Source organism: Centroberyx gerrardi, chromosome 22 (assembly GCF_048128805.1).
Source record: "Centroberyx gerrardi isolate f3 chromosome 22, fCenGer3.hap1.cur.20231027, whole genome shotgun sequence".
Classification (NCBI taxonomy): domain Eukaryota; kingdom Metazoa; phylum Chordata; class Actinopteri; order Beryciformes; family Berycidae; genus Centroberyx; species Centroberyx gerrardi.
In genome coordinates this window covers 22,917,546-22,945,536 of record NC_136018.1, presented here as the reverse complement: position 1 = coordinate 22,945,536, position 27,991 = coordinate 22,917,546, and positions in this window count along the sequence as shown.

Genomic DNA, 27,991 nt, shown 5'->3' with positions numbered 1-27,991 from the left:
TGTTTTAAGGCCAAGATTAACGCTAACGCTTCTTTTTCAATAACCGAATAATTCAACTGACACGAGTTAAATTTCTTCGAGAAGAAGCTAACAGGCTTGTCTATCCCCAGATCATCAACTTGCATGAGTACGGACCCCGCGCCTACATAGCTGGCATCCACATAAAGTTTGAATGGCCTGTCAAAGCACGGGGCAGCCAGAACAGGAGTGGAACAAAGGAGGGTTTTTACCTGTTCGAATGCTTTTTGACAGACCAGGGACCAGATAAATTTTGCCTTTCCCTTAAGTAAATCAGTGAGCGGGGCCACAACCGTTGAAAAGTTTCTGCAAAAACTTCTATAATAACCAACGAGGCCGAGGAAACGCATCAGCTCTTTTTTTGTTGTTGGGACTGGATACTGCTCTACTGCCTGAACTTTTGCACCGACAGGACGCACTTGGCCTTGCCCAACCACTCGGCCGAGGTAGGTCACAGTCGCCCTCGCAAACTCACACTTGGCAAGGTTAACGGTGAGCCTCGCCTCCGCCAAACGGGTGAATAGTTCCCGGATACGTTCCAGGTGAGTTTCCCAGGTGTCTGAATAAACAACTACATCATCTAAATAAACCGCACACCCTTGCAAATCACCAATAACACGGTTCATAAGACGCTGGAACGTAGCTGGCGCATTCCGAAGCCCAAAAGGCATCACATTGTAGGAGTAGAGACCAGTTGGCGTTATAAAAGCAGCTTATCTCACGCGCTCGCTGGGACAAGGGAACCTGCCAATACCCTTTTAGAAGATCAAATTTGCTGACGAATTTCGCTGAGCCCACCTGATCTATGCAGTCATCCATCCTAGGAAGCGGAAAGGAGTCTGGCTTAGTGACATTATTCACTTTACGAAAGTCAGAGCAGAAACGTGGCGTATTATCCGACTTTGGAACAAGCAAACAGGGTGAAGACCAGCTGGAAGCACAGGCCTCTGCAATCCCGTTTTCCAGCATATAATTAACCTCTGCGTCCAAGTGCTTACGTTTATCCACATTTACACGATAGAATCTTTGTTTAATTGGTTTAGCATCTCCAACGTCAATATCATGCTCAATTAAGTGGGTGCGGCTAGGTGTATCACCAAACAAACATCGGAAACCATGGATCACCTGGACCAGCTCTGCCCGGCACGACTCAGGCAAATGCGCCAACAGCTTATCTAAGCTGCAGAGAGCTTCAGAATTTTTCAAACGGCCGTGCACCAAGGCCTGGTCGGGTGTACCTAACCCGTCTTCCTCACACCCCAGCAGGTTGGGAGGAGACTCCACCAGCACTGGAGCAGCTACACAAGCCGCATGAGCCTGACCAACATCTGGCTGCGTGCAAAAAGAAGGTGGCGCAGAGGTGCGCGCATAATATGGCTTAAGTAAATTTACATGACAAAGCTGAGTTGGCTTCCTACGACTAGGCGTTGAAATTATGTAATTCTGCTCCGAGATTTGTTTCAACACTGTGTGGGCCAGCGAATTTCGCCTGAAAAGGTGAACTAACAATAGGGAGCAAGGCAAGCACTTGGTCTCCAGGGCTAAAAATGCGGCGCTCAGCATTACGATCATACAAATGTTTCATTTTGTCCTGAGCTGACGCCAGTTTCTCCTTAGCCAGTATACCAGCGGTGTAAAGCCTGTGTCTAAAACCGTTAATGTAGTCAATCAAGTTTTTAGGAGGTTGTGACTCCTTCCAATTACCAGACAACACAGCTAAGGGACCCCTTACTGTGTGTGCAAACACAAGTTCATTTGGGCTAAACCCTGTACTCTCTTGCGTTACCTCTCTTGCTGCAAGCATTAACCAGGGCAAACCCTCTTCCCAGTCTTTACCCAACTCCGTGCAGTATGCGCGCAAGATGGATTTTAAGGTTTGGTGGAAACGCTCCAATGCCCCCTGACTCTGAGCATGATAAGCCGAGCTCTGGTTGTGCTGGACACGAAGCTGCTTCAACACCTGTGAAAACATGTGGGAAGAGAAATTTGAACCTTGGTCGGACTGAATTACTCTCAGAATGCCAAATATGGAGAAGAACTGGGAGAGCGCTCGCACTACAGACCTAGTAGTTATTGTGCGCAGAGGATACGCGGCAGGATAGCGAGTACTCTGGCACATAACAGTCAGAAGATAATTTGCACCTGACTTGGATCGAGGCAAAGGACCCACACAGTCAATTATCAAGTGCTCAAATGGTTGGCTGATTGCAGGAATGGGACACAGTGGCACAGGTTTTAGTGTCTGATTAGGTTTGTCAGTCAGCTGGCATGTATGGCAAGTTTTAATAAACGCAGAGACATCTCTCTTCATACGAGGCCAAAAGAAATGTCTTAAAATCCGGTCATAGACTCCAGACTCATCATGAGCTACTTTTAACACTGACTGACGATGTTTAGCTGGCACAACTATTTGGAAGACAGGATCCCCCACAAAACTCCCACTGTGCTGCACCCACTTCCTCACCAGCAGCAATCCTGAAGAAAATAACCACAAGCACTGTCCAGCACCTCACTCTCAGGCCGAATCAGCTGAACCAGCTCCTTCAGGGAGGGATCAGCCTGCTGCTCTGCAACCAGGTCACTGCGGGACATTGACATAGGAAAATCAGACAGAGGTAGTGAGAACTTTTCAGAAACATTTCCCTTATCTGATTGAGACACAGATTCAGATTTTGAAGCCACCATTGCGCGCGTTACCGCGCAGGCTGTAAAAGCCTCAGGGAACTCACGTTCACTTTCGTCCGGTTCCAGCCTCACCAGTGGCACCGGCGCCACCATCACAGGCGGGGGTACATCTGCCCACACCCGAGCACCTACCAAATCGTTACCCAGGATGACTGAAACTCCTTGGATCGGCAACTCCGGGCGCACAGCTAGTTTAGCCTCACCCTGGAACAAATCACAATGGAGCATCACTTTATGCAATGGAACCAGCAAAACATTTAAATCCATTCCACGAACGGGAACGGAACTGCCCGTTTCAGATTCCTTAGATAAGGGCAGAACTCCAGCCTGGATAAACAAGTCAAAAGCCCCCGTGTCCCTCAAAATCGTCACCGGCACCTTCACCCCACCTCCTGCCATAGACACAAAACCTTTCAGGATAAAAGGCCGGTAGGGCTCCAACCCCGCAGGACAAGAGTCCTTTTCATACCAGTCAACATTGACACTGTCAGGAGTCACGACTTGAGGAACGGGCGCGGCCAACCCAACCCCTTTTACATGAGCACCAAAAGCAGCATTTTTAGGCTTAAACTTCAACAAGTGACAGTCCACCTTCCAGTGTCCTCGTTTGTGACAGTAATTACAAACCTTTTCTGGATCACGTAGGTTACTGTTACCTTTACTTTCAACTTGAAATGTTTTACCATGCCGGCCAAATGACTCCACAACACCGTCAGCACCAGTGTCCCTGTTACCATTACCAGCCCTGGGCTCTCCAAAACTGCCTCTGTGCGTCAACACATAATCATCAGCGAGAGCCGCCGCTGCAGCCGCATTTCCTGCTTTCTGCTCACTAATGTACGTCGCCACACGCACAGGAACACAATTTTTAAATTGCTCCAGCACCATAAGTTCGCACAATCCTTCAAAATCATCAACACCTAACGCGGAACACCAACGAGTGAAATGGGTAGTCAGATCACGTGCGAACTCAAGATGACTCTGCTTCTCTCCTTTTTTCCAGGTCCTAAACCGTTGCCGGTAGGCCTCCGGAACCAACTCATAGGCCTTCAACACAGCTGCCTTCACAGAGGAATATTTCCGACTATCAGCATCAGTTAACGATGAGTAGGCCTCCTGTGCTCTGCCCGTCAGCACGCATTGTAGCATCAGTGTGTGCGCTGAATCTGGCCAATTACGCGCATCAGCGACGCGCTCAAACAACGAAAAAAACGACTCCGGATCTCTTTCAGAAAATTTTGGCAAGAGGCGTAAGTTTCCTAAGACATCACAACCATCCGAAGACTGATCGGAGAGGAGACCCGACTTCCTACGTAACTCACCATCCGCTGAAAGCTTGCCCTCCTTAATCAGTTCGAGTCTAGACTGTTCCATATCCAATTTGGCCTGTTCTGTCTGCTGACGCATCTTCTCCACAGCCAATTCCTTCTCCAATTCTGCTTTTAATTTAAATTTGTCATGCTCAAGTTGTAACATGAGCAGCTCTTTTTGCTGGTCAAATGTTAAACCTGTTGCCATCAAGTGCGGAGACAACACGGTACCAGAGGAACCAACTGATGGCTCTTCAATCAAAACCTTCTCTTCCAATAAATTTGATTTCAAAATGGCCTTCACTCTTTCTTTTAAACGTTTATCACCAACATCAATATCATAATGCTCTGCTATCTTCAGCAGTTGCTCTTTAGTGCACTGATCTAAAATCTCCTCCGAGGGAGAAGCAAAAAATTCTTCCACACTCACCATACTTACTCCAGTGTGCGTGAAATCAATGCAACGAATTGTGAAAGCTACGCTGGTGCACAAGCCAAAGACTATGGCATAAACAGCATACGAGTACACCCCTCTAGCTGACTACCTAACCATAATCTACCTACCTAAACTCAACCCTGGTCTTCATGCAGTTACTGGTGGTGGGTATTTACGCACTGAAGCCCAGTGGCGAGGGAAAGCAACCAGAAACTGGCGACCCCCCCTGAACCATGGATGTGCCCCCGAGCCAAATGCTCTAACCACGGTCTCCGCAGCACTAGCAAAACAACAAACAAGACGAAACCCAAAGGGGTAACGCCACTGAACCTGACAGGGGAACACTCGTTTACGTCAAAGTAACTTTCAGTACACCAGCCAGACAACACCTACCTTACATTGATTTCCATTTACACACACACAGACGAGCCAAACAACTCCCCCACTCCGCGCAAACAAATTACCTCGCCAAAACTAACTAGAAAACTACTGCATCCCCCAAACAAAAGCGCCTATTTCCCACTATTGGACACACAAAGGAATTACGCACGCAGGACCGCACTAAAGGGAATCCCCAAGGAAACCTTCCCAAAATCCAGTGACGTCAACTCTGACGACAATTCCATTCACAAATTTGGACCCGTATCAAAATGCGCCATCCAAAAGCCAATAAATGTAATGCGACCAAACCATCACAACCACTAGCAAGTCAAACACCAAAGCTATATACCCTTTCGCGCAAAACGGACCCAAAAAGACGGACGAGCCCCCAATTTGTCACGACCCGGCTCTGGAGCCATGACAAAAAGAGAGGGACGCAGGTTGAAAGCCAAATAATGAATGCCTGGGGATTTGATCCCTGGACCTTTGTATCCCCAGAGAAGGTGACTTACTAACTGCACCACTGGGGAGACATAACGTCCACACACCTTCTCACAAGTTGAGGCAATGACATCACATGTGCAAAACTGGGGTATTTTTGTCTATTTAAACTTAAAACGCTTACAACAGTCAAAATGTTAGTGATAAAATTCAGAAAAACATCACACATCATTCTGCTGGTTTCGGGTGTATTGTCAAATATTTTGGTTAAGTTTGATCAAACATTTGGCGAAATAGAAAATGATGTGCATACAGTACTAATTACAGTAAGATATTGAATATCACTGCGGACTCACAGTTTGACCGATCTGAACACCATTTGAAACACTTGATATCTACCATCTAGAGAATGTCTGTGTCAATTTTGGTAGCATATGAATGAAGACTTGTGGAGATATAGATGTTAATTGATTTTGCATATTTTGAAAAATATAGAGTGACGGACTTCTGAATTGACCATAGGTTGCAGTGAGGCAAACTTTTGTCACAATTCACTGGATGTGCTGAAAAAATTTCAGCTCTGTAGGACGTATGGGTGATTTATTTAGATTTTTTGAATTTTGGAATGTGAAATGTCTAGAAATTTAGATTTGTTGTAATAAGCCACGCCCACTTTAATCAATCATTACCAAATTTTATGCATCGACTGAGTCATGACCCTAGATCGTGCGAACCGAATTTCGTACGAATCCATGTAGCCGATTACGAGATATAAACTTTTTGCATTTAGCGCCCACTAGCAATGGAACTCAAAATGCTTTTGGGGGGGTGTTCACGCAACATTTCTCAACATAGCGACAAGAAGAAGGGAACACCACACCATGATAAGCTGTTCAGAATCAGGTATCTCATTGATGACATTGCCAATGCCTGCCAGGCTTATTACCACCCGAGGAGGGAATTGGCTGTTGATGAGAGAATGGTGGCAACTAAGGCGAAAACCGGCATGACCCAATACATGAAGGAAAAATCAACAAAATGGGAGATCAACCTTTTTATGTTGGCTGATTCGAGCAATGGCTACACCATCAATTTCAATGTGTACATTGACAAATCACACATGGACTGTCATATGATGCTGACATGGACCTCATAATCATATGGATACCATATTTGGGTGTTTCTGCAACTACGGTCACTTTTGACTCTCCCAAATTAAAAAAAATCAACCTCTATGAATTTTAATTTTAACCATCAGAGTCTGTAATACATATAAACAGGTACACAAAATTGCATATAGTCGTTAAGATTTTAATCTGGAACATGTTTATTTTTTATGGTTTTCATCACTTGTTCTTACAAAATGTTGCGACATTACAATAACGTTCATTTTATACATTTTCCTTTTTTAATTTCTATAAAATTTTAAGACATTTAAATTCATTTTCATCAAGCTTTGTGCATCATTGTAAATACTGATATAAAAAAATAATAAAAAATAGGGGATTTCATGGTTTTCTCTACGACATGGAAAATTTTGACAATAACCTTAGATGTCAATTGTCTTCATACACACAAAAGATAAAATATGTTGCTTTTTATGACAGACATTGCAATTCTAATGTGTAAATCATCTCTACTTAAGTGTTAAAATATTTTTTGCAAATAAAAATCATAATAATAATTAAAATAAAGGTTTGCGGTAATGACATCCTGTGTCGGTAAGGACACAATGTTAATGGCAAATGTTAATAATGTAACCTTAACAATAGGCTACTGTAGAGAACAACAGTAACAGACAAAAACAGAAGGTATTACATGTGTCAAAGATAGTAGAGGTATTGCAGTAAAGACTGGGTCAAACTGATTTTCATGTTTCAAAAATATTACGGCCTAAAGTTGATTTGGCACGAACATTAATACTAATACACTAACACAAATCCATAACACTAACAGCATCTCACCACAACATTACATTTGTGTACCAAGTCCAACTATTTTTCATTTCAGCCTGAGGAGTAAACTCATTGCAACTTTGAGGCTTTTGGTACATGGTACAGGTAACTAATTAAAACGAGAGCAGAGTTCCTTCCACACTGAGTCAGTAAGCATCATGTGCCTTGACGTCACTGGTTTTGGTTTTGGCACAAGTCCAACCACACTCTCATGTGTGTACCAGATCACATCATCCTTCATTGGCCAATAAAACCTATTGACCCCAACCCTGTGCATTGTTTTGACCAAAGCACAACTCTCTGTATCAACATCTTGAATGATGCCTGGATAAGGGTCATTGTCGTACAGAACGACACACCATTTACCGATCAGCTCCTCGTTGACATCAGAAATTGGTTGTATCGCCTTGGTTTCCTGGAATGTCGGAGGATGCTGATGGAGGGTTCCCATGGAAGGCTCTGATGCAGGAGCAAAGGTGACACACTGTGGGCTGAAGCAGGTGCATGGATCTGGGTTTCTGCAGAAGCAGCTCAGCACTCTCCACATGATTTGCCCAGAGACTGATGTGTGGATCTGAAAAATATAGTATGTTGGCAACTTAGCAGAACATTCTGCACAATTCTCAAACATCTTAGCCACAGGATAGACAGGACAGAGCCAATAGTTCTAACATCTACTGAAAGTATTCGTTCACATTCATCTATAAAATAAATATGTATTCAAAATATTCATGAAATTTAATGGTGCAGCATTATTACATACCTGATGGATCTTCATGGTGCCTTTAACTGTCTGCAGATCATCAATCAGGGATCTCTCGACCTCTGATATCTCCTCATCTGTGACATTGAAGAGTGTCACAGATGACTTGACCTTTGACAGCTCCTCATACAATTTGGCTCCATTCTGTATGTCCATCCCCTTTGCCACTAGGGCATCTGCTGTCCTCTTTACTGCTGCACCCACACCATCCGCTGGTCCCTTGCCGTGGCCTGCTTCAAGGAAATTCCATGTTACTCGTTTAAATCCCATCTTGAAAGGCTCTGTCGACAGGAAGAAGAAGTTCTTCTTGGACCGATACTGCGTGGTTGGTCCATCACTGACCATGTGAAGTACTCGCTGGGGTTATTCTCCTGCAGATGCTGCAGAACAGGTCTGAGATGTGCCCATATGGCCGAAGGGTCATGGCGGAAAGAGGATGACAGAGTGCAATATGAAGATTGTGCTCCCTTGGTGTAGGCCACAACTGTGTGTAGGCTCACCTGTTGATGAGAATCCCCGAAGTGCACTGCCTGTATTTCACTTGCATATTTGCAGAGGTAGTTTTCTGCAAAATCAACATGCAGTAACACCTCGTCTTCGGTCAGATTCTCCTTAAAGTCGAGATGAAACGGCATTTCGAGAGTATCTAACTTCCGTATCGTGACGTATTTCCGAGTGAAACAGGAAAGACAGGCGGGAGGAATTTGATTTGAACGTTGAAAAGTGGGTGTGTCATAACACCCGAAGACACACCGAAGTACCATGCTGTTGCTAGCTAGCTAACTAATGAATCTTAGCCTCTTAGCTCTGTGCGCTAAAAGTTGAAGATTGATTGATGGGTGGATGTCATGATATTATTGGTTGAAATTAGTTACGGGCATGCTTACGTAAGCACACGGCATATTTTGTTTTACAGGAAGAAAACATGATTGAATTTTGATATAAGAATACAATGAAATTGATTTTTGGTATTTTTTTTGGCATATATTGTTAAATAGGTGCACAGTATGACCAGGGATGTGATCTAAAAGGGTTAAAAAGGCATTTTTCATTTCATCTCGTCTTTAAGCTCTCTCAAGGTAGCATACTGGTGCTTGATGTTGTAAGTGTGCCGTCCTATTTTTGCCCGCAGCAATTCGGACAAGTCATCAATGAGGATTTGGAGGGTTCCATAAACCTTCTCCTTTGTTGTTAAATTGACAGTAAATTTCTCTGTCCTGCCATCTTTTGACTTTTTCTCTCTCTCCTCCGCTTTGTGTTGCCACTGATGCCACCACGTCTGACTCCCCTCTTCAAACGGCAGAATTTGGAGTGCTTTCTTCCTGCACATGGAGCATTCCCTGTACATGCACTCTTTTGATGGAGTACAACACATGGATAGCATCAAGTCTTCAACCTTGCTGGTCTTCACTACACTTTGCTGGAATAGCCTGTCCACCATGAATTGTGCATTTTCACATAGCTTACAGAGACATGTTTCCCTGTCTTTGACTGATGGATGTACAACCCAAAAGGGTTTTCTCTTGCAAAACTCACTGTATGAGATTTTGATGTTTGGATTCTCTGCTTTGAATTTCAGGTGTAGATTCTTAAGAAAATCGGAGAGTAGGCGCTTCTGCATTTTCAGTTGCTTTCTAGTTATTGTGTCCCGTTTTCCTGTGGTGGGCCTGCTGTTGTCATCCCTTTCAAGAAAATGTGCCACTCTTATTTCATCGGCGTTGGTGATCACATTTGATTGTTGTTTCCTGTGATAATCCAGGGAGTTTGGCCTCTTTCGGTTTGCTCTCATCATCTTTTGTGAGAACCCGAACTCTTGATGTGCATATTTTCCGAGCCAATATTTCTTAATGATCTTTCCTGCAATCACTTTTGAAAGGATCTGCTTCTCCTTGGGGTTGGTTAATGATTTGCTACTCTCTTTCAGCTCTGCCATAACGACATTATGGAACAGTAAAACCCTTTTAATTTGGCGTTGGGATGTGCGACTCTGGTGGCGGGCTTTGGTTTGGGGTGAGTCGGTCGGGCGCATCTTCTTTGAAAGCCTGAAACAACGCTTCCTGTATTTTTCGACTGAGGCCAATGCCTTCTTCAGCTTGGACTTTGCATCTGTGAGTTCTTTGTACATCTTTGATTGCCTCTTTTTCACTTTTTTACGTCCCCTCTTCTGAACAACTACCACATTAGGTGAGACACCAGCAGGTCCTTGAGGAGCAACAGGTAAGTCATTTGATTTGATTTTATTTGGATCTCTTTTAGCCTATTGGCTAATCTTCCAAGAGTCCACATTAAAAACATTTAAGCATACAATAATTCATATTATACAACACATAATTATTGACACACATATATCATATACATACATGCATGGCACCTATAACCTACATACATTGACACTTATCCCGTATGGACCTACATATATACACATATTAATCTACATGTGTTCACTCTACAAACCTACTGACAGTGCAATACAATAGTGTGATGATAACTACATTTAAATCTTGAAATCTTGCAATCAACAATCCAGCTGCCGTACTGTTCTTGAGTGAGTTATTGTAATGAATTCCATAATTTAACAGTTCTGAAAATAAAAGTCCGTCTTCCCATTTCAGTTTTTATTTTTGGTAGTACATAATGATTTTTATCTCTTATTCTTATGTTAACTTGATGTTTATCACGTACTAATAGCAGTTTGTCCTTAATACTAACTGGCTTTTTAAACTTTTGGATTTTTGAAATTAGTACTATAGAATGTTGTCTCACATGCTCTACTACTGTGGGCCATCCCATTGTAATATGTAGTTCACTCACTCCTTTTTCAAACCCACACCTTAAGACCATTCTTGCTGCCTTGTTAAGTGTGATCTGCAGTCTCCTCATATCTCTCTGAGCTGCATTCATAGTCATAACCAGCTTCATTTACAGGTAAGGCCTCTGGGGTTAGTGGTGGTGTGTTCATAGCAACAAACTGATTTGAGGCCTCCAGTATTTTGTGTTTTGTCCTCTGGTTTCTTTTATTTATCCTCCACTGTCTTCTTTTCAGATTTGTCTCTCTTTTCATCAGTTTGGAGACACTCTTTATCTGCCCATTCTCCTTTCTTTTTTTGTAACGCTCTTTTTCCTTCCGGAGATACGCTTCGTATCTGTCCGGGTCTTTTCTCATTTCCTCTCTGCATTTCCGTGATCTTATTGTAGATGAATTTGGTCTCATCTAGGGTTGCAAAAATGACATGTTTATGTTTAGTTTACAATAGACTTAATATTTGCAATATAATATATAACTCACCTTGAATTTGTCTCTACCACGACACAAGGTCTTTACCGCAACACCTAAAGCTGCTGCGGTAAAGACATGTTGCGGAAATGACATTTTTGCTAATATTGCAGATAAATGGCAGCTAGCAAGGTCTGCTACATTAGGTTTGACTCTTAGCATCTAATATACATGAATTCAACAGTAATATTAATTTATTTTTAAAATGTAGTTCAAAATACTAAGCTGTATGGTAAGGACACACAATAAATACTTCAGAAGAAAAGATGATCTTTACCTTGTTTTTCTTGATCTTGAGGGTCACCTAGTGTGGGTGGCCCAACCTGTCATCCATGTGCTCACTTGCTAACTTCTGTTTCCATAGAAACTAGATTTGTTTGGCTTTGAAAAAAACTTTTACTATGGCATTTGTTCAGTGTTGCGGTAAGGACTCAGAAGTGTGGGACAGGCGCATTTAGATGAAAAAATCATATAAATGATCAGTAAACAAATAAAATAATTTTAATATGGTGTAAAGTAATATTTATATGAAACAATTTCATTTGAAATAATGTCATATTGTAATTGAATTAGCTCATTTTACGTATCTCAACATTGAGACCACAGTTGTGGGACATGAACAAAAGTGGTGTTTGGACCCATAAAATGCTTCATAAATGTTATTAAATCACATTATTTAGTAATTATTTTTATGTCAAGATGTGTAATAACACTGTGTATATATTTATCAAGCATCATATGACACATTTTTAACATAAATCCAAAATTTCACTGCTGGGACTTAAAAATGCCTGTAGTTGCAGAAACACCCATTTATATGGACAATTTCTACACCAGTCCCAAACTGTTCCTTGAGTTGGCCAGCATGAAGTTTGGAGCCTGTGGTACCTACGGGAACAGGAAAGGGTGTCCCTCTGGGAGAGCAAATGCCCTCACCAGAAAATCCCCACAGTGAGATGGATCAGAGAAGAACCCCTGGTCTTTGTGAAGTGGATGGACAGGCGGGAGGTGTCAGTGTGCTCCACAATACATCCAGCCTTCTCTGGTGAGGCGGCCCAGAGGAGAGTGAAGGGTAAAGATGGACACTGGGCAGTGAAAGACATTTCTTGCCCTACTCTCATCATTGCCTACAATCAGGGTTCCTATGCAGTATGGAAAAGTATGGAATTTGATTTTAGTAATTTCCAGGTCTGGATAAGTATGGAAAAAAGAAAAGAGAGTATGGAAAAATATTTGTGTTTCCAGACTTTTGCCCCTATTCTGATTTCTAAAAATAAATTGATCATACAACAGAGTGTTTTTCATGGCGTTTGGAGCAGGCAGCCAGCACAGCCAAAATGTTTACCCCTGTGTGAGAGAGCGCGGGCCAGAGCGAGCTTGATGTCGTCGAAAGCAAGGCAGGAAGTACGGCGTGCGACTGAACACACACTCCTACAGAGCTGCCTGTACGCCTGTACGTCACAGCCTGCAGAACAGCTCTGCCCCAAGTGCCTTACAACTGTACCAAATCAGGACATCCGCGACCAAATTAGTTTGAAAGAAAATGCGGCAATATATTTGAATTGCATATATACATAGCATCACAAATAACCAAATATTAAGCTTGTCTGAACATTTATGAGTTATGCAGTGATATAGTTATCAGAAAAGTAAACGGACGGATTGAATAAAATGCTGTGCATTGAACTTGTCTGGGTTTGGTGTTAATTGATTTGTATGAGCTACAGTACCTAGCTACAATCTTCTGCCAATTATTTGGCAACATAATAGCAGACATAGTCAGAATGTAACAGTGTTTCCCACACATAGACTTGGGACTGGGCGGGCCGCCCAGGTATATTAACGGCCGCCAAAGTATATTTGGCGACCCATTTTAGCATTTTTTATTTTTATTCTTTTATCCGTCCGAGAGAACGACGCCATCTGCGATCAATTAACTAGTGGACAATCTCCCCTCGCTCTAAGTTACCCCTCCAGGGTTTCCCACACATAGAAAACTTTGTGGCAGGCCGCCACAATATCACCACTGACCGCCACAAATTTTCTTTTTTTTCACTATTTAATCGTAGAACTGTGTGTAGCGCTTTGATTCACTCAGCCCCTAATTGCTCCACGCGATCTCTCTCTCTCTCTCTTTCTGTCTCTCTCTCTCTCTCTTTCTGTCTCTCACTCTCTCTCTTTCTCTGTCTGTCGCTCTCTCTCTTTCTCTCTCGCTCTCTCTCTTTCTGTCTCTCGCTCTCTCTTTCTCTCTCTCGCTCTCTCTCTGTCTCGCTCTCTCTCTTTCTCTGTCTCTCGCTCTCTCTCTTTCTGTCTCTCGCTCTTTCTCTCTCTCGCTCTCTCTCTCTCTCGCTCTCTCTCTCGCTTGCTCTCTCTGTTGCTCCCCTCTCTCTCTGTTGCTCGGCCTCTGTCTCTCTCTCTCTCTCTCGCTCTCTCTGTTGCTCCCCTCTCTCTTTCTGTTGCTCGGTCTCTGTCTCTCTCTCTCTTTCTCTCTTGCTCTCTCTCTGTCTCGCTCTCTTTCTCTTTCTGTCTCTCGCTCTTTCTCTCTCTCGCTCTCTCTCTCGCTCACTCGTTCTCTCACCGGACCCGTCTGTTCGCCTCCCACTGCACACGCGTGAGGGAGATTTTTTTTCTATGCCAAGAAGACGGCCGACTGAATTCCCGAAAAGAAGAACTAACAGTTAACGTTACTCGGAATACAGCTGAGTTTCCGAGATTAGCACGCTGTATAGCCTAGCTGCTAGTCAGTATCCACTGAGTGGACCGATAACGTTAATATTAACTTTTTAACTCTGACTCTGAATGTTTGCTCCCTCAATCCAGATTAATATTGAAAACTATTTTCAAAGAAGGAAAAGGACTGGTCCTGAGGAGGAGCAGGACAGTCTGGACCAGAGGAGCTGCTGAGCAGTAAAACAGAGTAGATAATAATGTCAAAGGCTGTAATGTAACGATGTAAAGATACAGGTGAGACTGACAGCACAGAGAGATGTAGCAGGGCAGAGGGGCAGAAAAGCTGATTTCTCTGTAAAAGGAGTCTCATTTCTATTCTTCACCTTGTAGACAAAAGCAAGCAACAAACAGAACAGTGTAGCACTGTTTATATTTTTAAGTTATGTTATCTTTGACACAAAGTACTTTAGATATATACAGGTTAGTTATTTGTTTGACAAATGGAACTATTTAAAATGGAGGAGGCCTACATTAGATAATTTTTCAGCCATCCGGGTAATGGGATCCTTTATTGATATTAGCCATCTCCCCCCCCCCTTGCCAACCCACCTACCACCACATATACATTCAAATTCTGTGGGAAACACTGTGTAACATACATGTTAACAGTTGGATTTTAAAACCATTTATTTACATAATTAACATCTAGCTATTTGTACTCAGATGTCAAATATGGTCTGAAAAATCTACCGAGAAGTCTGGAAATTTGAGTCTGGAAAAGTATGGAATTTTGAAATGGAAAATGTGTAGGAACCCTGATCGTGGCTAAGAGTGGAATCCTGGAGGTCTTCAAGTCAGGTGATCTTATACTTGCTGATAAAGGATTTCTAATCCGAGACATTGTGCCAGAAGGAGTCAGTGTGAACATCCCACCGTTTTTGCATCATGGCAGGTTGACAAAGAGTGAGATTAAACTTACTAAAGACATTGCATGGACCAGGATCCATGTTGAAAGGGCAAATGCCCGTTTGAAAGAATATAAAATCTTGCGTTTGATTCCTCACACCTTGAGAAGCAACGCTGATGTGGTGGTGCAGCTCTGCTGTGCTTTGGTGAATCTCCAGAATCCCTTGATCAAAGAAGTTGCGGTTAATTCAGATGAGTAACTTTCAGTTCGCAGAGCCCACCACAGTGCAACAGGAACACTTGATTCTTTTTATTTCTATTGCATTACATTTTTTGTCCCTAATTTACCTTCCCTTTTGACTTTTTTATAGAATGGATTTAATATGTTTGATAACACTGTAAGATTCATGATATATCAATATGTTTGCCCTTAATTCACTTGTTCTTTTCTATCTTTTGACCTTTGGAGAGTTTTGAGGCTATATGGATGTTGCTTTAGATTTATTGGCATCGTTACAGCTATTGTGTCCATTTTGTATCTTTCTAATCTTTTTAATGCTATTTTCTGACTGGTGACGCATATGCTTTGTGTTAGTTCAAGGTGCTCATCAGCCAGACCAGACTCTGTGGTCCTTGGATGATTGAATGATTGAGGCAGCTCTAATGTGTATATATATGGAAGTGTTGTGATGCTGCCCATATACCTGATGAAGGTCGGACAGACCGAAACATAATACATTTTTCAGCAGTAAGCGAGACAGTGTGTGGGAGTTCTTTTCATTGTTTTCAGATTGCATTACATTTCAAATAATGCACGAGTGAGGGTGTGGTGTTATGTGATTGGCTTTCAGCAGACTGTAAAATAAAGAGTTACACAGTAACAAATTCCATTACTTTTTATACCTTAATGAAATGATCACCATTGTTTTGATTTCCTTTAATGTTTTGGATCATTAGCTTCCCTGTTACCAGGTACTGACAGGTGGCGCGGTGAGAATGCTGATCCATTGCCTCCCAAAAAATAAATTAAAAAATACATAAATAAAATAACAAATAGAACCATTAGAACAGCTGTAGAAAAAATAACAAATTTAACAATGTAGAAATCCTCAAGGATGTACAAAGGTGAACTGATCTCAGAAATGATTAACTATTATTAACTATTTACAAACAATGTTTTAGTCCATTGACAGTTTTACACAAGCTGTGGAAGCATGTGATCCTTGTAGAAGGACTCCAAGATCCCCAAATTAGGCTGCCAGAAGTCATCACGGGAGATGGGTATGATCACACACTGCTTGGGTGTCCAGATGGTGAAGTAGCAGGTGGTCTTCCCAGAGATGTGAAGCTGCCCCTGTACTTGGTGCAAGTAGAGGTGATCCTCCTTCAGGCGGTAGGCACCACCTTCCTCCTAATGAAGGTAGAAGGACTTCTCCTGCACTGCTTCCTCAACAGTATGGTCCCTCCACCAGAATGGGCACTTCATCTCAATGATGTCTGTCTCTCCCACCAGACCATCGGGGGAGGCATCCAGGCAGGGCTCTTAACTAACTTTTTTCACCATCCTCCCGGAACCGTCCTGAAATACAATCTAAGCCGTCCCGAAATGAATGTGGGCCGTCCCGAATTTAAAATCTTTGTTTTTCTACATTATCATTAGTTAAAATCATTCAAAGTGACCTTTAACATAAATAAAACATCATACAAATGATTAATGATCAATCATCAACCTTTTTATTTAAATTCATCTGAAAAGATTAGATTAGAGACTAGATCAGTCACACCACAAACAAAGGACTCTCGCAAAGCAAGAAAAACGGATGAAATTAAAACTGCTTTCAAGAAGCAGAAAACTTTTAACTGTGGTAAGTATAATACATATAATAGATCCTGATAAAACATTTTAATGGAGCTTGACAAGCTGCTGCCGAGCCAGCAACGGGGCGGGTCCAGGCCTAATTAGTCTTGGAACTGGGGTCTTCTGGTCCTGCAGCCACTACTTCACCACTTGGTGACTGCTTTCTCTGCATTGAATTGCTGTGCAGCAGGGGCATGAACTGAGATGTGCAGTAGGAAGCTAAGCATCTCGTTTGACAAGCAAGACCTCCAGTCTGACTTAATTCTCTTCATGCTGGAGAATCCACGCTCGCAGCAAGATGAACTCATGGGGAACACTTGTGTGATCTCCACTATGACCTTCATGTGCTCAAACTGGTCTTCCCTTCCAACAGCACCCTGAAGTAGCCGCTGCCACAGCACCTGGGGTTCAAGGTGCCTGTAGTGATGCTGAACGAGGACTTTCAGGTCAAGCCACTCTCTCTTAGCTGCCGCTACAGAAGTAAAGTCCCCACATGCTGCAAGGATGGATTGGAAATGCTCCATGAGTTCGATGAGCTCAGCATTGCCAAATGTTGCCAGTTCAGCTGTGTCTTCTGGCCAGTTAGACAGATCAAAGAGGGTGGAGGTTGCCTTCAGAATTCCCGATTCCAGATTCCCAAAGTGTGCTGACAGAAACCTAAACAAGTCGTTGATGAGGCGGAGCTTCAGTGAGTTGAAGATGGAATTGTCCATTTCACTCCTGTTGAGCTGGACATTCGGCCACCAGGTGTTTCCAGGTCCAACCTCATCCAGTACCTTCTGGAGCCTTGGGCCTGGGTCTGTCTAGGTTTGTAATAAAAGGAAAGAAAGAACATTTTACTCATTGTAATCCATAAAAATGAAAAACTTTTAAAGTATGTTATATTGTGATTATAATAATAAATATTTGAAATGTGTATAATATATGAAATATGGAATATTTACTATGACGTTGAAAATGTGTAACCTTCCATATTGCATAGGCTTACATTATTCACATTTAAAATATTTCTTATTATATAATCACAGCACAATATACTTGTACAAGTTACAAAATATATTTACAGTTTTTCATATTTACAAAATAAATGTTACTGACCTGCATGGCTACAAGTGACAGTGTTGTCATTTGTAGTCCATCAGAGACCATCTGCAAGGTCAGTCCATCCCTCTGAAACAGCAGGCTGAGCTGCTTCAGTTCCTGAAGAATGTCCAACAACAAGTGAATGAACATCAGCATCTTGTACTGTCAGGGACCAATGAATGGAATGTGCTCTCCCTTTCATTACTGCACTGGCCTCCCTGTCATTTGGATCACTAGCATGGTTCTCAAAGTGAACCAGGGTAACTTTGAAGTTCTTCACCAAACCTTCAAGGGCCCTGGACATATGTGGAAGCCATCTTGTCCCATCGATGTTGCCTGGTTTGACCACATCTATGCCCATGGCTTTTCCCAGTGCATGGAGCTCACGGGAAGCCTTTGCAGAGTGGGAGTAGTGCTTGTAAACACCATTCAGTGTCTCCTTCAATTCAGCCAGCAGAGGCACTGATTTGATGCTATCAAGCGCTGACAGCTCCAGTCTGTGAGCCACACACCAGATTGGTACAAGTGAGAGACACAGTTATTTCAGCTTGGCTGCCATTCCATTGTGAACTCCCATCATCACAGATGCACCATCACAGCCGAAGCCAACCATCCGGGATTTCAAGTCTTGCTCCGTCAGGCCCACATTCCTCAAACCAACAAGTATGGCGTTAAGGATGCCTTGACTGTGGGCATGCTCCAATGAAACAATGTCCACAAAATGATTGACGGGTTTGCCATCTTCCACATATGTCATGTAGACCATCTCCTGGTCTTTCACGGAGTGGTCGATACTGGAATCGGACATGACAGAGAAGAAGCGTGTGTTTTTTAGTTTCTCCACCAGGTCATCCTTCATAGATTGACCTATGGCCTGGACAAAGGTGTGACAGGCGTTGTCGGTCATGTAAGTGTTGCCAAGGTCCAGACCATTTTTTAGATGTAAGTCAACTAGGTTTGGAAACATGGTGAAGGGTGCTTCTTCTCTTGCCACAAAGTAAGCTATATTAAATAGCTTTGTCATCTTTTCTCTGACATTCTCTGACATCTTTTGTAGCACACAAGCCATGGGTGTTCTGCTTGGGTTTTCTTTCGCAGCCTGAGCGCCTTCACAGTCAGAATGAGATGTTGTTCTGCTGTGTTCTTGAAGTGTTTTTATCCGTATTTTGCCACCGTCCACACCAACGAAAAGGTTGTTCCCTTTTGCAAGACTGGGAAAAGCACGACAGCTTTTGCAGAACATCATGCCCATCTCTGCATCAAATTCAGCAAATGGGAAGGTTTTCTTCCACTCCGGCAACCATTTGCGTTTTCTTTTTGCCTCATATTTGCTTGAGCTCGAGGCATTTGAGGCAATCTGCAAATAGAAAAGTAAAAGTTTTACTATACAGTGTATAACCTACAGTATACTCACATGGATTTACAGAAAATACATGCTGCATCAATTTAACTTAATCAGTAGAAAAGTGGTTTGTTTATTTTTGTTCATAAATTTATAATTTATTCAAAACATTGTGGGTTTTTTTTTGTTTTTTTAAAGTCATTTTATTGGTTCATTATTTATACACAGAGAGGTCTGTGTTCCAGCTGTTTGACAAAGAGGGCAAAGGCAGTCTGAGTGCAGTGGAGCTGTCTGCTGGGTTTTCCACAGTACCACACTGCTCAACTTTATGCTGAGGCCTCCAGTAAAGGCCAGCTTACTGAAGGCGAGTTCGTCGTTTCGATGATGATCGATTACGTTGGGTGTAATCATCGATAAAAAGTAATCATATGGATCACTGGCACTTCACACTCTCTCTCTGTGGGCCTGGTCTAGGATGTCGGTAATCAAAAGGAGTCTCCTCCCCTCAGAGCTCTTCCTCACCGCCTCAGTGGCTACCAGCTTGCCTGTCACCTCCCGCCGGCCGCCACTCCCTCTGTTCAGCCCCTTTGTCGACCGGGCCAATCCTGTCTTTATCAGCTTAATTTTCCCCGTCATTATTAAACATTTCCTCCAATTCAACAAAAAGTCTCCCTCAGCCTCAGCCATTTTTCTCGTATCGTAAGTTGCTTGTTCGTATTGTAAGTTGCTAGTTAGCTTCATGAGTTTAGCTTTGTCATATGTCCATTACATTACATTACATTAATACTAGCAAGCTTACCTCATTGACTTGGGTTGAATTCCCTGTTGCAGCTGCGGCTGTCATGAAGTCAGAGGCTGGCGGTTCAGGGTCTGGCTCTGCTGTGCGTTTTCCTGATGTTTGCTGTCTTGCTGTAACGTTAATGCTAAAAAATTGCAGCATCCCACTATGGGACGCCATTGCCGTTGTGTATCACTCTGACAGTCAATACCGGCGGTGACAGGCATCTGTCAGGATTTCGCGGGTCTAGATAACGTTACTTAGTAACGTTTGTGCACGTGTGTGTGTGTGTAAATTGTCAAGGAGGTTTAATAAGAACTGTGTGTACTACACAAAACGTGCAGTCAGTTTCATTTTCATCGCCGTTCATTGTAACGTTAGCAGGTTTTTTTTTTTCAACTCTCGTCCCAAATTCGTCCCAAAATTAATTTACATCCTCCCCGATATGATTTTTATCGGCCCCGGGACGACAGGAGGTCCTTAAGCTCGAGCCCTGCACCCAGGATCCCAGAGTCAGCCAGCCACAAACCAGACCCTCTGACCTTCATGCCCGTGGCTTCTTCAAATGCCTTGATCCCTTCCTGCTCATTAGCTATACCCCACTGTACAGCCAGTACTCCATGCAGGTCCTGATTCCTACAGAGCTTGGAAATGAGGGAAGGGGTGACACGCTTCGCCATCAGCACACTTCCAAAGTTGCTTGCTGTCAGCCGACCTTTCCTCAGAGCATGCCAGAGGTGATTGTCCTTCTGCCCCACTGTCGCTGTCTGGATGGCCATTAGCTGCTCCATTGACATCTTCATAGCCGCAAGAATGCCATCACTGCCCAGGTGTTTGTGGGTGGCTATGATGCAGTCAGTGGAGAGGTGAAGCAGAGGTTCCTGTGGGGTTTCAGGCTCAGGAGTGAGCAGCCAGTAAATCCCAGTAAACCGGCCCTGGAATTGACTGAGCAGCCACTTACGGTCATCCGGGGTTACTGCACGAGTCAGAGGCTTGTACTCCCGCGCTGGAAAAAGCTCCTCCACTGCCTTGACCTTCTCTGATGGCACATTGGGCTTTTTCCACTGGCACTCAACATCTGTGGAGCTGAGGTTGTGGATGGCCCAGATCATCAAAGCAGCAGAGTGGCTGCACTTGTACTCCCCACGGGGACACTCGCAGGAGGTAGAGTTGATGACTCCAGAGTCACCAGTGCAAACCAGTAAAGAGGAAGAGAAATACTTTTTAAAAAATCCCACTCACAGCCTGTTCAACACAATGAATAGCATTTGATGTGATTGGACTTACAAAAGAATACAATAATCAATACATAATCAATAAATTTTACATACCTAAAGTTGCCTATTGATTGAAAGGACAACATAACCAAAGTGATCTTTGGTTATTGTGATGTTGTGTGAACATGAATATTGGGAAGGGGCATACTGTTGTTCCTAATAACTTCTCTTATTGTTTATATTATACCATTATAATAGTATACTATAATAGTTTTCATATTATTTATACTTTTCTTATTATTCTTCACTCACTTTTTAAACACCTAAATTAGCTAACGTTAGCTATCTTCTCTTACACCATTTCATCTTTTTCACCATTTACAGCTCACTAAACTTAGTTACAGTTCTCTAACTTTCCATAAGTCTTTGTTGTTATCAGCATTAACTTGGTAGCTAGACATGTAATTTGCTATGTTATATAATTGTAATTTTTATATTCACTGCAGCATGATAACGACATGATTAGTACAACTCATGTAGTTTAATGTAGACTCATGTTAGCTAATGTTAGCTACCTAACTAGGCAGCCTGCAAAACTCACCACAACCCTGTATGTCTTGTCTTTCATACTGGCCCTGACAGAACCCACAAGCTGGCCCTCACAAACACTACACTCCAGTACATGGCCTGACTTGTAGTGATTTTCACCCCTTTGGACACTCTTGTCCTCGTCTCTAAAAAAACGCAGCATGTCAGAAAGGGAAATCATGGTTGCTCTGTGGTAAATGTAACGTAAACGATCGTAGAGTTCAGTGGTAGTAGTAACTCACTAGCCGACATGACGTTTGCAGGTGCGGTAAACATTTCCATGGAAACAGCAAGCTCCACCAATCAGATACGTCACTGTTAAGGGCAGTTTATAGTACAGCGATTTATGATCGTCACCACCGGCGATGATCATATTCTATCGTCGGTCGCAATGACATGTTGTTTATACTTCCAGCGACAGGCGATCTGTCATCGTTGCGATGGTCGTTGCCCCCATCGCTGAGACTTAAATTGGATTGAACTTTGACCCCATCGCTGGCTCAGTTATCATGACAACATTATGGAACTCTCTTATCCTAACGTCGATTAATTCTCTGAGCTCAAATTAAACGTAATCAACAGCTCTGGAAGACCGTACTTTTGTAATAGACTGTAGAATAAAACGTACACTGAGGAGACAATTTATGCTATTTATCTAGACCTGGATAAAGACAATAGATTTACTTGAATGAAACTTCTTATTTAAAAAGAAAGAGTGAAAAATAACATTGCAAAAGCAGTTACATAACATGTAGGTACATTAGGCTATTCTGCAGACTGGTTTACAAACTGTATTATTATTATTTTCCTTTCAAATGGTTAAATTTTCAATTAGTGCAATTAAGAAAATATATTTCGTTACATGGCGTTATTAAAAGCAGACTGCAGCAGCTGGTTGGAGGCGGTGGAGTCTGTAGGCTCCGACTCTGCGATGCGTTCTATAATCGCTCTAGTGTTTATACTTTTTATGAGCGACAGCGTCCAAAATCAAAGTTGAGCGATGATGGAATGTTGGTGACTTTGTAGCGATGTCCATCGGGCGATCATAAATTGCTGTACTATAAACTGCCCTTTACACTTGAGGATTGTGGGTAGTGTAGTACTTCTCCATGACATCGCGAATAAACCATGTTTTTCTTAAAACAAGGTTGATATCATACAGACTTGTGGCTTCTACAGGAGCATATACCATCGTTTCACAATCTCATAGCCTGTGGTAAGTCTACCTTGGATGGTTACGACATTATGGCTAATAATCAAAATCCTCGATTCAGAATATGAATGGGATTTTCTCTTCCGGAACCTCACTGTTGAGCTCTATTACAAATACACTCACTTAACACATTGTGGCACAGTTTACATTTTGAAGTATTAACTTTGCACTCTCTACTATAATGTCCTTGGATCCCGCATTTCAGACAACAAAATTCCGGGCACTCACGCAGGATGTGCCCGGGTTGGCTACACAAACGACACACTTTAACTTGTTTGTCATGTATGACGCGTAAGTATTCTGCCCCCAGAGCAGTGCTAAACTTAGTGGAATATGGAAGATTGTACTTGGTCGTTGAATTTGACTTTCATGAACCTTGTCCCGTCCAAGATCCCGGCCACATCCTGCGTTTGATGGGCGAGGTGGCTGACACTCCCCAACCATGCAACTTGTCCAAGATTTCATTGTCCGTAATGTACGCTGGCAAGTTCAAGAAAGACACCACCAGCTCATCGTTACACAGCTCCCTTGCAATCACTCTCACTTCTCCGATCTTGAACCCCTCCAACAGACGCTCTTTCCCCTTCGGGTGGCTCATCGTCATCTCGTATTTCCCCTCACCAGTCATACGGCATGCCATCAGCCCACCGCACAGCTCCCGAACACATTTCATCAACTCCATTGTCGTTACTTTCTCTCTTCCCTGCAATTCAACACACAAAGTGAGCTCCTTGCAGAAGCTCCTTACACTTTCCCCACCGTCTTTTGTCATGCCCATTCCTCCGTTTTGCTGCAGAATTGTCGTTTTGCCAGTCCTTAAGTCGATCACCGTGTGGTCCGTCATTTGAACGAACATTTCTCCAGTTTTATTTAAACGGCAGTTGGTAAACAACTTAAAAGGTACATTACCGCCACCCACACACACTGCTCAAATGACCCAGACCTTCATATGTTACTTATTTTTATTTTGATGTAGGCATTGCAGGGAAAATATTACTTGTAGCGTTCTAATAAAATGGTACAGACTGCTCATGGAGTGACATTATAAAAACTTAAGTCTCTTCATTTCACTGTGGGTGTGTGATACAACTGTGAGCCTGAGCGTTCAGCTCGAGGTGTTTCCCATCATCCTCGGAGCTGTGCAGTCGGTGGAGAGCAACTGCAGCACCTCGCTCCAAAAACTGCACCCGCCTCGGTCCTGCGAGAATCCCGTGGCTCACGCAGTCGGGTCGGCGGAGCAAGTCGGACAACTTTTCTAACCATCATGCAACGGACCAAGCAAGTCGCTGGTCAAAACTGCGCAGGACTTCCCCATCTCAAACGAGCCTATTACAACAGGTGACGCCGTGGCATACTCCAGATGGCCCGCTTCAACCTGGCGGTAGTGCTGGTCAAAAATGAATGAACGAATCATTTGTACCTAATCATTCTCGGGCTCGATACATAGCGCTGAGTCTGTAGTGGTACGTACTGGTTCGAGTTTCCAAAGCTCATTAAACAACTGAATGATTGTACCTTAAATTAAGACATCGCACTTTCCAACCCGCTCTTTGTGGAAGTAGTATATATTATTGTTGAGCGTGCCGTTCATTCAGGATTTCTAGTTTCACTTTCAAATCACTATCCCAGCTGTCCGAGACAAGCAGCATTGATACTTCCATGTCGAGTTGTTCCCTGAGTCATTCGAGTATTCTGTATACGGGTTACGTACGTACTGAAACTCGAGAACCCAAATGAACGGCTCGCTCAACAATGTAGTACTACTTCCTCATTGAGCCAGCCGTTCATTCCGGTTGTCGAGTTTCAGTACATACGTAACCCGCATACGGAATACTGGAACTCGACTCGGCAGCGATACTGAATGCTGGAGTTGCTGCTCGTCGCCGACAGCCTGCAAATCACACTGTGCCTGTGGTACTTTACCACAAAACAACTACTGTTTTGTTGTAGGGACAATAAGTTGATAGACATGGTTTCACTGAACAAACAAATAATATTCTTTGTGTTAGTATGACAGCTGTATGTCCTTGTATTGAGCGGCTGTATAGTTTTGTGTCATGTGCCGACTTGTGTTTTTCCCCTCGGGGCTTGCTGTACTTAGATACTGCTTTATTGAATGAGTCATTCATGTGCCGGTATACTGAAAACTCGAACTCGACTCGACATGGCAGCAGTATCGAACGCTCGTCATGCTGCTTGTCTCGGACAGCCTGCAGATACTGTGTTTGCCCAGGTAGGCACGCTGCTGCAGTTTCCAGCTTGGTTGGTAGTTGTTTATCCTTTTGGTGTAACTAATCTTGTACTACTTCTTAAGCCATATTACAAACAAATTGAAATAAAAGCTTGCTTTTGTACTTTGTATTATTTTCTTACCAAACAATTACACACACCAAATTTGAAAACTACTATTATAGTGCTTCTCTCACCATATGAATAAGGGTATAATCAATAAAACAAAAACTGTTAACATTTACCAACATGCATGACTTCATAAGTCACCATCTAAAATATAATGAAATATAAACAATTAACAGTAATTAAATAGGATATCTTGCACTCTACTGGCCTAAAACGAGTACAACACTTACTGTGTAGGCAGACAGGACATTGCCCAGAGCTGTATGAAGACCAGATAGCTCTGTCTAAGAAAAAGCTTGAAAACCCGAAAAACTTGAAAGTTCGATTCATTTAGATGTACTGACCCAACCGACCCAAACAGGATTCGACACACACACACGTTGGATGACGTGGCTCACGGAAGGGCGTTGCGGGCGGACTTGGCACATTCGACTCCTGTTTTGGCTAAAATATCTGAAATAAACCAACATCTTTACTTTTTCTTAACATAGATCACCTAGATTCAGTGTAATTACTAGTTCGGCTGTACTAGATATTTGATATATTCAGTAGATATATCTTTTTATGACCACTTTACAAACCGGAAGAACTACAACTGTGGTTTCAGCGATAGCAGCGTGCATAGCAACCACCATACCAACGGTAGAAAGCCTGAATGAATCTTCGTAATAACTAACAAACTAAACATCATATACATTCACTGAACGAAGATTATGAAAATAAAATGCACATTTCTCGCTAGAAATGTTATCAAAACGCATTTTAAAGGAGGGGTATTGTTTGCTTTTTCAGCAATTTTATATAATTACCTGGTGTCTATAAAATACATCTGTTAAGTTTTTTTCAGTAAAAATCGTTTAGCTATATCTTTAGCTATTCACTTTCCAGTGCTTGTTTCCCACCTACAAGAGAATAGGTCGTTTTACATAAGCAGATTCTTATGCTAATGAGCTACTGCTTTGATTGGCTGGCCGTTCTGGAAGGCCCGCCCCCTCCTCCTTTGGAAAGAGCATAACAAACAAGAAGACATTAGCATAATGGCTACCGCTCCAAGACCGTACATGTTCGAGCCTGAATCCGATCCAGAGAATGAAGACATTTTGGAGGAACAAATTCAACGGCACAGGTCATAGCAGGATGTTTCAAAATGGTAAGTTGATGCCGTGTTGGTTAACTGTAAACTGTCGCGCCTTCATACGTTAGCTTTATGATGAGTCTAATGTGAATTAGTATACATAGTTATGTATGCTAATTGTTTGCTAATATGAATTAGCATAGCTACATAGTTATGTATGCTAAGGAATAGGCAATCTAAAGTTAGCAATTTATTTGAATGAATAATGCTGTATCTATATTTACTGACTATAGTGGCTGGCAGATCCATAAGTAGCTATGGCAACATACATTGGAACCGGCTTTATGGACCAAGTTTCTTTAATCCTGTCACTTGTTACTCAACCTCCTAGGCCTTACCCTGCTTATAGCAATCCAAGTTTACAAGGAATCCCTGTTGTGGATGGAGACTGATCACATTTTTATAGTCTGTGCACTATTCTGACAGGTGTACTTGTGGCAACTGCCAGAAGATGCCCACAGAAGCAGAGAACGTTTGCTGCAGAGAGATTCCAAAGGTGTCATGAGTAGGTGTAACCAGCTCCCTGAGCCACCAACCTGTATGGTGGACCACCCTGGCCTTCATCCTGTCTGCCTTAATCCCTATTCTCTGCAAAATGCCCTAAATATTTATAGACCAGACTATGGTCCCTTGCATCACGGGAGAATGGAAAAGTCCAATTTTTTAACAGCTAACACAGTGACTTGTAATGTGTGAAATTTGTGCAGTTGAATAAACAAATCAGGCTGCCATAAATGCAGTGTTTTTTTTTATGATCAACAACAAAAACATACAGTATCAAAATAGGTAACAAAAGGCTTGAAACACTGCCAACCATACAAATTACTCAATCATGAAATGTCTTATTTGTCTATTTACATTACGTTTCACTTGCTCCTGCAGCCAATCCTCATTGGGGCAAATCATAGGATGACACTGTGGAAGGCCTCTAGTGAGGATGTCTGGTGGTGGGGGCTCAGTTTTTGCACGTCCTTAAGAACCCGTTTGTTGGTGAGGACCTTCTCCAACTTGTAAAGTGCCTTTGATCCTATGTGAAAGATTAAAAAAAAGGAAATTTTCTTCACATTCAGAGAGACATGTTCTGTTATTTTATGGTATGAAAAGTGTAACAAAATTAACCGTTCATACAATTTCAAAACCTGTAAACAGTGGTTGGGTGCTAGCCATGTCAGTACCTGGTTTTATCCACTTGCTCCGGTCCCTTGAAATGCGGTCAGGATGCTGACACTTTGGGAAGAGTGGGTCTTCATGTGTGTGAATGTCTTGGACATGGTTGATCACTGACATCCACTTAGCTACCCTCTCTGGTCCTGTCTTGGAAGATGATGCTGTCCAGTACAGGTGATTTTTCAGGCTTGGGTGCCACCTCTGAATGATTTCACAGTCCTTTTCCTTGGCCACCTTGTCCACCTGCTTAGACACACCTTAAAATTGAGAGAAATAATGAATAACTAATGTTTAGAGTTACTGCAATTTTTACCTAGATGCAATTGATTGAAGAATGTCCCTTTTTGCACTATTGATAACAAGTATGAACCAATCCTAATCATCCTCTTATGTAGTATGAACAGGATTTCATT